The following is an 11,121-nucleotide window of genomic DNA, read 5'->3' as shown; positions in this document are numbered from 1 at the left end:
AAACTTTTTTCAGAGAAGAAAGAAACTTTTGAGCATCACAGACCTCATCTTCCTGTTGTACATTTGGAACAGAAAAGGTTGGAAGTGTATACCAAGCATAAACGCTTGGTTCCTTTTCATCTGGGAGTGTAATGCTTGGACAATTGCAACTAAGCACATACATTATTACTAATGGGAAATATTTTCTTTCCTTAATACAGTTTACATTGCAGCATTTTAACTTGTTTGTACAGTAGTCTGATGGTTCTTTAACTTGAAATTGCTTGACTGGTAAGTACTTATTTATGACAACAGTAGTACTTTACTCTGAAGGATTCCAGCAGCTTTTCACTAGCTTTGCATTGGGGAAATATTTTGATCCTTGTTGATGTTAGGCCCAGAGGACATTGACTTAACATGTTGGTTGTTTGAAAGCATTTAGCAGTAGCAAAAGATGCGAACTGCAGAAGGGATGTAGATATGTGGAATTTAATTAATGAAACTGGAATTCAGCCAAAAGTCAGATCAACAGTTTCAATCGTGCAAAAAGCACAAGGGGACTTCTAATAGTTGGTAAGTGAACTGAGCTTTCATTTTGATGTCACCTTGACAATTGTGGTGTAAGCAATCTAGTACCTACTTTTCTAGGGAATTTATTCAGTAATGTGAAGGATGGTCTATACCACTTATTAAATTACTAGTAATTACAAGAGATTACTTCTGGCAGCATTCTATCCTGTTTTCATGTCTTTCATATAAGCACCAAGCTCAACCTTAGCATTTGAGAACAGGCAGGAGTACAGCGTGGAACAGCAGAGCTGCAGGCATAGCATGGTGCAGTTGCATGCCCACTAGAATTTTTAATGTGCTGAGATTTTTTTCCCCCCATTTTTTTCCCCACTGTTGTTAGTGCAGGGTGTATAATAGCCTTGATATGTTAATTAGGAATGGGATCTTGAATATAGAATGTGCTTTATTTCTTTTTTATGTATTTATTAGCCTATTGTAAGTGGGCAGAAATACTCAGCATTAGCTAGTTTACTGAAAAGACTGACTACTGACAGCAGTTTCTGTACGTATAAGGTATGATTTATAGAGCCAAATTCTAATCTGTTCTTTATACTAGCCTCAGGCAGTAGTTATTCTGCAGTAAAGTGAAGGATTTTGGTATGTCCTTGTAAGTGATCTTTCAGTATGAGTATGACACGGTCTATCAAAAATACTTCCTTGCTCTCCAGAAAAGGAACAAAATTTAGATACAGAAAGTAATAATCTTGACATGTTTCTTGTCTGTTGTGTAAGACATCTTGGAATACTAGCCTTTTATCAAAAGTCCACACACCCTGGTCATTCAGGAGTAGCTATTAATGGAAGACTGAAGAGGCTATCATGTAAAACTATCATTTATTAATGTAAACCATTTTAAATATAGTTAGATCGGTAGATAATTAGTTTCTAGTTTAACTGTCACATATATTACAGATCTTCCAAGTCTGCTTCCGGCTCCAAGCACAATTTTTCTAGGAATATCTGAGTTAGTGTGCTTTGTTTTCTTTCTGTGTAAGCCAGTAAACAGTGATGTGTGTGGTTTTTTGAGTGTCAACTTATGTGAGTCTGAGGGGAAACTGAGGTATGTTTTCTCTGTGACTGTTATAAAACTGTTAAACAAACTGTGCTTCCCTTTGAACAAACTGTCCCTTGCATTCCCTTTCCTTCTTACTTCCCTTTGCTGTCAGGAAAGACCTTTCATAGAGCAGTAGTTCCACAAAGTGCAGCCTCAGCATAGGTTAGGGGCTGTAACAGAGTTGACAAAGGACTCTTTGTCTTGTTATATTCAGGCAAAGGTTCTACTGCTATAAATAATGCATGTTTTAATTGGAAACTGCAAATGGAAATATCAGTCTCTACAGGCTGCTTGTTTTCAGTATAATCTCATAGGGACAGATTCTGCTTAGATGCTGAACACACTACACGTTCCCCAAGGTTGTGATTGGTTGTTTTTATTAGTACTACCTGTGCTAGTGAGTTCCTTCCTATAAATTAAGACAAATGTCATATCTAGCTAATCATCTCGGAATTTCCATCACCATATATTATGAAAGTTGCCTAAAACACTATTACAAGACTGGGTATCCACTGATGTTAAGAGTTCTAGATTCCACTTCCCTTGGTCAGTATTAATAGGATTGTGCACCATACCTACTGAAAGTAAATTTAACTATTAGTAGAGGATGAGTTTAAAAGGAGATAATAAACATACTAATTTCTTGCCAGATTTCCCTGTGATTAATCACACTGTGCCTGATGTTGGCCGCAGGTTTAGGCTTGCATGCACAATTACTGTGGCTAAGCTGATACCTGGCTAATTCATGAAGCTGGAACACTAATCACATCTAAGAGGATGAGCACAACTTTTTGTACCCTTTTAATTAAATTGGTTTAAAACTGCACCTTAAGGCCTCTTCTAAACATAACATGCTACCAACTTCAGTAAAGGTGTCTGACAGTTACCTCAGTGGTGTGTAAATGTGTGAATATAAATCTGTATGCAGGCTATTAGTTTGCTTTGGACTAGATTGATTTTTGCTTTAATTTGGATCATTTCTATTTGTATGCATTCACCAATCTTGTTTTAAACTCATTTAACAGTGTCAAGGTGAATTTGCACATTTGTTTTTAGTTTAGTAGTTTATAGATATTAAAATAGTAAATGAGCCCCCCCACACTTGCAGAACTACAGAAAAAAGGGGAAACAGATTTGGGTGGCCCAATGTTATTTTATTGCTGTCCAGTTTGGGCACCTTAATCTCCTGCTGTTTGTGGGCAAGCCTGAGCAACATATACCTAGAATGTTTCTAAGTAGTATTAGGATTAAAATAGAATTTAAATGTGTAGAACTCCTAAGCGATGTGGAATCCTTCCAGAAGCGACTGAAGGGTGATTTCAGAAAATGCTGTAGGAACACCAGACCCCAAGCTTTGAGTGCCTAGAGCAACCCAGTGTCCCAGCATGGGTATGTATTGAGCTACAGGTGAGCTGGTGCCTCGGAGTCCAATCCAGAAGATGCTGACATTGAGCAGGGAGCCTTCAAGTTAAGAGGCAAGGCTGAATGTAGGGTTGTTTTACCCCTAATCTTCAGACTTGGGTACCTCCGGCTGGTCATGATTCACTCGTGAACTCTTACCTCCTTGTTTGATGGCTGGAGTTTGCTTTGACAAAACACAACCAGGCAAAGTCCTGGGGCCCCCGCCTTAATTTATTTGCCTGTGTGTAGGTGTCGCATGGCAGATCAGATCACACCTTTGCACAGGAGGACAGGGTTTCACATTCTGTTTTCCAAGAGATTGCATGAGAGTAAAACCTTTTGGAAATGGGGTTTATCAAGGGCTCCTATGAAGGTGTTATTTATGCATGAGGAGACCAGGCTTCTAACATGTGTTCCAGAGAATATTTAAATCTTCTGTGTTAAATGAAACAGGGATTAGGTCTCATCACTCCATGTAGCATGTCTTAAATGCTATGTTGCATAGACATTCTCTTCTTTTTATGTCAGCTAATAATTGCTGAATTAGTCTGTGTGCATAGCAGTGGTTCCAGATGTTCTACTAGCTTTATGGTCGGGGCCCTTTCTTTAGGGTTGGTGGGGCTATCATCAGACAGAAGAGGTTTTTTGAATTTTTCCTTCACTGAGGTTACAAAGCAAGTCAGCAGCAGAAGTTAGGCAGGGAAAAATAGTTCTGTCTCATGCATCACTTTTTTCAAATATACCTGTCCTTTTTAGGACAGTAGTAAAAATAGAGAAGAAAGGTAACTTCCCTCCCTTCTTCCCCTTAAAGATTCTTCTTAAAAACAAATTCAGGATAGCTAATAAAACTAAAAGGGTAGGAAGGAGAAGTCTGACTTGGGTGGAATTGCTCTAAACCTGATTTTTGTTGGAGGACCAATGGTTAAAGCATTAACTTTTATGTTCTGAAAGGTAGTGCATTGTATTAGTACATTATTCTTGGTCATAACTAAACAGGACTTGGTGATATGCATGATATACATTCTTGGATTGCATTGCTTGAAAGATCTTAAATAATTTTTCAAGTTCATGGAAAACCTAAATCAATGTTTTTAACTTGACATTCCTCTCTTCAAAGGTCATTCCGCATATAACAGGAAATGTAAAAGGCCAACAGAAATAAATTGGCTACAAGCACAGCAGCAGTGTTGGCAGAAAATATCTCAAAAGCATTTACGGATTATGTTTCCTCATCTACAGTGTATTGATTATTTTCACAATAAGCAGCTGCCTGTGGATTCTTGGATACAGAAAACATGTGCCAAGAGATGGCATGTGAAGATGAACCAACAGACATGGGGTAGGTGAAAGTTCCATGCTGTAAACTGATATTCAGCGTTCTTTGGGTCATTGCCTTGATAACTCCACACCCAGTGAGTAATACGGTCAGTGGCAGTGACAAGCTGCTGTAGCCCAGGGAGAAGGAAGCTCTTTTTGTGTTCCTAACTAGGCATATTCAAAGGAATGCCCATAAGCTGTGCTGACTGCATTTAATTGGTGTTAATTTATTCTGGTCTGAATTGTACTGATTAATAGCTGTTAGCAGGCGCAGAGGAATTTTCCTCTTTATAGGTGGGGCTCAGAGCCTTGTCGATTCAAGTCTTGCTGGAGAACAGTGTGCTGCTATAATTATTAGTAATTCTTATCCCTGGGGAAAGGAATCTGTAGCACTCCTCTTTTGTGTCATGAGGAATACTTTGGCCAGAATTTTATTCTTCTTGCCAGTACGGGTTGGCAAGAAATCGTGGCTCCTTGTCCTGTCTGTCTCTCCAGTGGCCCTGCCATTGGGGTTACGTGCACTATCAGCTCTCGTCTAGAATGAGATTGCTCAGGGGGGTGTTCCCAGATTTTTTCTATTGACATGCTTGCTGTGAGACAGCATCTCTCTTTGGCACCTAGTTTTTAGGGGTGGGTGTGTTAGTGTTACAGGATCAGAAAATGTCATGCAATGGTAAATAACTGCATTATATTTATTGTTGTTATTCTTTGTTCATACGCAAATAGAAGGGAACAACAAACTAATAGAATCTTTTTACGTACTACGAAAGCATCATTTCCACAGCATTAGTTGGTGTGACTGGCTCAAGGCGTTTGATTGTTGTCTGAATTTCGGAAATGATGTCTTGGTGACTGGAATGCCTTTTCTTCACTTGCCAGCTGTTGCGTGGAGGTGCAGCAGTTCCATTCTCATGTGGCAGCTTTAATTTCTGTTTCCTTAACAGAAAGTGAGCAATGCAGCATAACTTTCACAGGATGCAATTAAACCTGCCTTAGTCACTGCTGGAGGAACAGGCAGAAACAGGTAATTTAATAGAAACTGCCTCTAATAAAACTGAGACAAACATGTCCTGTTAAAGATTTGGGGAAATGTTTCCTAAGGATGGACTTTGCATGGCCTTCCTTCTATTGTACTTTCCTTCCTGTAGATGAGACATATGGTTAAATGCTGGTACCAGTCATGTTATTCAGAGCGAAACCAGGATTTCATGTGCCATGTCTGCAGGCAATGGCTTTACTCCCCACCCTGCTAAAGGGGGTCACACTGGCTGCTACTGAATCTTCCCAACCTCATCTTGTATTAATTTCAAACTCTTCTGCAGCCAGATGTGTGATTGATCTTTTCAAACTTTAGTAGCCTAAGTAGTCATGCATTCCATCTAAAATTAGGCACTTGGATTCCTTCTAGAGCCAATGTATTTATTTCCTGGGAGGAATTAATCCCACCCTGATTGGGGGTGGTGGGGTAGCGAGGTGGTTGCTTCCTAGATGTATCCACAGCAGGAAGCGTTCTAACAGCCAGCACCTCTGCTCTCGGCAAACCTGACATTGCGACAGGATCTGCTAAGGGATCTTTTTCCAGTTAGCTTTTCAGTAAAATGAAATGCTGTCAATTGTCAAACTGGTTATTAAAACTCCTTTTTGGGGATCTGTCTGAAAATTGCAGTGGTATTTAAAAAAAAACCAAAACCAGTCCCTGCAGTCTTGTGCTGAATGTGGAATTCAGATGAGTAAGAAAAGCAGTATTGTACATCATGTTTTTCTCTACTGTGTTTTAGAGAGCTCCTCAGACTAAGATTGATGGAAGACCCCTACTATATGACAGATTTCAAGAAAAAGTAACACACTGGTATAGATTTTAAGGCCAAAAGAGATCATCAGATCAACATCTCCCAGCTACCATACAGACCATGTTTATCTCAAGGTAAACTATCAGTAGCCACAGCACAAAATTGCTTTTGTAGTATTCTCACTTAAGCAATACTATGAACAGCAAAACTAACGAAGCCTTGCTTCCGAAGTGTGTATATGCATGTCTTACCTTCTCCCACGTGGATTCTCTAGTGTCTAATGCTGTGGTCAGTTCCCCTGTGGGGACTATGAGATCCTCTCTCTTTTGTCTATTTTCACAAATTATTTAAGGATTTAGTATTTTAGAAACCCCCTACCTTTCTGTTAAAGTTGGTTAACATTTACCACTGGGTTCCAGAATGACTAAGAGGCAGTGGACAGACCCATGTCTATGTAGAGCACAAAGACACGTGTCTTATTTTCATAGGAAACTTGGCAACAAATTTAGAGGGAGGGGTGTGGTGATGTGTTAAGAGTATTGAGAAATGACTGATTTCAAAGTGTGGTTGGCCCAAAAAAGCACAGAAAAGCGCCTCTGCCAGATCTCTTACCTCTGCTGTTCTCTGTAGTCCATTCCACAGAACTTGTGTGTGCCAGCTCCTGCTAGACAAGAGGTAGCTTGTGTTTTAGGAAAATACTATACCATTTAAAACTGAAAAAGAAATGTACTGGTTCTGTCCATAATCTGTCTCAGCAATGTGTCACAGTTAAAATGTTGCTTATTTTATTTCTAAATTTGTGCTGTTATTTTTAGCTTTTATTTTTTACTATTGATTCTTGCAATGCATTTCTCTGCTAGGTCAGACAACCCTCTGAGACCAGCTATTTTTCACCATGAAGGTGTATGTGTGTGTGCCGTAATTGGATTGTGCTTGATTTTGTTTTTGATAAATGAAGCATATTGAATGCTTTAGGCCCCTATGGTAGGGCATTTGCTCTAGCCTTCGTGTTACTCTGGCTTTTCTCTTCACTCTGTAATTGCAATCAGTGTGGTCATAAAACAGTTTAGAAATTACTTGTCAGATTCTGCTTTGCACAATAAAAACATGATAACATAAGGGTAGCGACATCAACTGGGTTTTGGTTTTTTTCTTCTTTTCCAATGCAGTTGTGAATGCTAGTTCAGTACAAGCTGTAAAACCAGCTAATTTATGAAGTTGCATTTTTATAATATTTATATTTAGTTTTCCTTTTACAACTTTTGCATTCATTAGCAGGCATTTGTTGAACCATGCTGTTCCGTTAAGATCCTCAAATGCCCTGCTCAAAGCCAAGCAGGGTATGCATTCATGAAAATGTTGGCCTATCACAACGTTTCCATTTTTCTCTCTATGAAGATCAATTTAAATTTAATATTGCCAGCTGTTTCTTTCTGTTGCGTATTTTTTCTCATGTGTTTAGCAATCCTGATTGATTCAACTCCTTGCCCTGCACAGGGAAAACATCAGGGCTGTTCCGTTATCTTAACTTGTCTGGCAAACTAGCATCACAAAAGACTTAAAACTGTAAGCAGAAAGAGCATGTGTTTGACCAGATTTTGCTCTTTACAAAATGCCCTCTGAAGTAGTAATTTATTTATTTTTTAATTACAATAATAAACAAATGTTGTTAAGTTTACAGTTTGTCTCAGTTTCATCCAGAATGGTCATCCTGTTGTGTTTTTCTTGGGTAAATACTTTCACTAGTTTTGCTTGCCCTTGTCTGATGCATGAGAGCATCATCTCATTGCCTGCTGAACCCTCTTGCTTATGGGAACAGCAGCTGTTCCATGCAGACACAGTGATATGCTTAATCCTTAGCCTGTGAGGATGATCAATAGATTCAAGTTAACCATTTCACCTTATGGCTAAACATTAATTATGCAGGGGGTACTAGTGTCCTTCTTTTAGAGACATTTTAACCTTATACATTCAGTGATTAAATGCTGGCAGGTCATTTTTTCCTGTGCTGCTGCAGAGCAAAGTTAAACTTAGCTGGCTGCAACTGTGCCTCTAGCTGGGTGATGAGTTGTATGGGTTTAAGACGACGCTACTGACAAAATGGATTGGTTGAAAATCAGATTCTTTTGTTGTTAGAAAACAGCCAGGCTAGAATGAAATGGCAGTGGTTCAAGTGCATGCTAGACAGACCATATGTTCCTTACGGTAAAATGAAGTGGTGTTGTGTATCTGTATTGCTAAGCATAAGGACAACTGCTCCAGCTTGCAGAACTGCTGGCAGGAGTCCTACACAGAAGAAATGTACTCTTCCTCTATCCTTTAAAAGTCATTTAGGAGTGAAGCCAGTGTCTGTTCCTGCCTGCCTCATGCTAGAGCAAGATGTACTAGGAAAACATGCCTGATGTAAAGGAACAAACAGCATTAGTATATTACAAGTATTTATGCATCTAAGTTCTAAAATGGTCAGCTAAAATCACCACAAAACTATCACTCCTGAAATACAGGACTGCAAAGGATCTCTTGGGTCATTGAGTCTCATCCCTCTTCTCCCAAGAATTAAATGAATTCTGATTAATTTATCAAATTCCATTTTCAGGGTTGTTGTTTTCCTGCCCTATTGGAAAGCCGCTCCAGAGCTCTGATTCTCCCCTATCTTAAAGTAATTTTCAAATTCTTACAAAAAATTCTAGACCTATTTTCTATATTTTGATGTCTGTTTACATTTGCTCTGAGAACTCTTATTTCTCTCCCTGGTGCTTCTTTTAAGAATGCTTTTCTAGGGAGTGTGCTCTCTTCTGCAGAGCTTGTAAGCAACCAGAAGCAAGAGGAACACTTCTCTGATGTCTGACAAACCAGTGTTTTGGGCGAGACTTCCTTTATGAACTGTGCTTGACACCTTAAAAATGATGGTAAGTTCAAGAAAAGCTCAGTCTTAAGAACATGTTTACATTAACTTTAAACACATTACTCTGGATTGGAACCATGTGGTTTCCCTCTAGGGTTCTCAAAGTATTTTTTTAGATTATCACTATAATGGTGAGGGAAAATAATAATGAGAATGGTCATGTCAAAAGTTGTGGATCTGCAACAGATCTTCAGCGAAGAAGAAATGACAGATTTGTCACTGAGGACATATTGTGACAGCCTGTGGGCTTTTGTGGGACTCTTGGCTGAGTAAAAACACAGGCACCAGGCCTAAGACAGCTACTTGTAACCCTATGTAAGTTTAGATGTCAGCAAGTGGCAGCTGATTTGTCACTTTTATAAAGTCTGTGCTAAAACATTGCTGGTAGTAAAGGGATAGGGATGCAGTGTCAGAAATATGAATATAACTGTTGAGTCAGCTGTTTGAGTGCAGTGTAATTTAATGAGGAAATTCTGGCTGTAAGGTGTGTTGTCTGTGTCCCAGACTGTGCCCAGGTGAAACGCTGTCTGCCTGTGTTGCTGCACATTGAAAACTTGCTCTAGAAGGTGGAAACCGGCTCCTGTTGTTTTGCTTGAATGTTAATATTGAAACTAATAGAAGCTTAATTTTAGCCTACCCTTAAAACTTCATTTTACTCTTTTTTCCAATTTAAGTCACTTAAAATCTAACTCCACAATTATGTGTTCGACCTGGGGTATGAGTATCTCAGGTCTTGTCTAGATGGCATAAGGAAGGTGAGGTGAGGTAATGTGCACTGGCAGAAATCAAGGTGAAAAACATGTTCCCTATATCTTCTCTAGGCAAGGGATTCTTCAGTGTGTTGACTAAGGCTGATATTTCTTCAATGTTTCTTCTTACTGTAGAGAAGTCCTCAGTGAATAGCAAATGTCTTGCTCTCATCTGAGAGCTTCATTTCTGTACTTCACTGTTGGCTACTTGGGGGTGCCATTAACAGCATTTGAGATTTTTGAGAGAAATACCCAGTTGCTTTGTGGCTGGGAGAGGAGTTTGAGATGATGAGTGGAGTTTGAGTAAAAGTGCTGGTTGAAGACCTAGCTGGTGATGCTCTAGAGGTGTGTGGTAGAAACAGCAGTTATTCCAGCGTGCAAGTGGTGAGTGAGCCAAATCATCCTCAGGTAGATTTGCTGCAAGGCTGGTTTTTCTCCTCATCAAGAAAAAGCCTCCAAATCTTTTAGAGGCATATCATTCCAGCTTTACAATTTTCATGACCTTAACAAATAACTGTACACACCTGAATTGGTAAATCTCCATAGGAGGATAGTTGTATAATCTCACCCTTTTCACAAATCCCACTGTCTTTCATGTGGCACTCTAAATCAGAACAGGGATAAAAACAAATAAGCCCTGCTGTGCCTCAGGCATGGGTGAGACAATGACAACACAGTCATCTGCTGAAGCAAATTGCTCAGACTGTGAGAAGTGTAGCTCTACACCCTTCATCACCTGCCCCCACCCCTCTATCCCCACACTCTGTCTTTCACCCTAGGGATCTTTCTCTGCTTGTTTCAGGTCATGATACTATTAACTCTGGTGCTGTGCTGTGCATACTGGGTAGCAGAATGAAGTGCATGTGCATGTCAGATAGAAGGTAAATCTCACAGGTTTGCTTTGGCTTTGCCTTCTGACATGCACTCCTGGGTTTGGTTATGATGTCATTTGCTAAAAAGCAGAAGGGATTAAGCCATTAGCAGTAAGTCATTTCCTTCTTTTTTTAATTTTCTTTTCATGAAATGCTTTCACACTGTTAGGCAGAGAGTTGGCTCTGCATCAACCCTGCCTGAAAATGTGTGTTGTGCTGGCTGCCATCCAGGAAAGGAGAGAACAATTTAAACACCTCTCCATGCAGTCACAATTGAAAAAAATTGGGAACTACTAAGCGAGTCTGGGAAGCGTGAGGGGCTTGTGGCTTAGTGGTTTCCTCAGTACTGACAACAAATGTAAGGGACCGGTTTCTTTCTAGCACTGTGTGTGTGCAGCAGAAGTAGTAGGAAGCCCACAGAATCAGAAGAAACTAACTTATACCACAAACTTCGTCACTGATGAGTGTCCCCAGAGAGTATGAG

The 11,121-nt window shown here is 39.6% G+C and overlaps 1 long non-coding RNA gene across 3 annotated transcripts; it reads left to right on the top strand.

The window, feature by feature from the left end:
* Positions 1-2,818: 2,818 nt before the first annotated feature.
* LOC138690305 (uncharacterized) lies at positions 2,819-9,504 on the top strand. 3 transcript variants are annotated; one of them, XR_011329120.1, is made up of 6 exons: positions 2,819-4,343; positions 5,266-5,345; positions 6,100-6,245; positions 6,972-7,012; positions 7,858-7,974; positions 8,913-9,504. It is a non-coding gene; the product is annotated as an uncharacterized lncRNA (long non-coding RNA). The 3 variants fall into 3 exon arrangements; XR_011329119.1 differs by having other exon boundaries at positions 6,100-7,012; XR_011329118.1 differs by having other exon boundaries at positions 6,100-7,974.
* The last annotated feature ends 1,617 nt before the right edge of the window (positions 9,505-11,121 follow it).

This window comes from Haliaeetus albicilla, chromosome 21 (assembly GCF_947461875.1).
Source record: "Haliaeetus albicilla chromosome 21, bHalAlb1.1, whole genome shotgun sequence".
Lineage (NCBI taxonomy): Eukaryota > Metazoa > Chordata > Aves > Accipitriformes > Accipitridae > Haliaeetus > Haliaeetus albicilla.
This window is presented reverse-complemented; position numbering and strand designations above follow the sequence as displayed.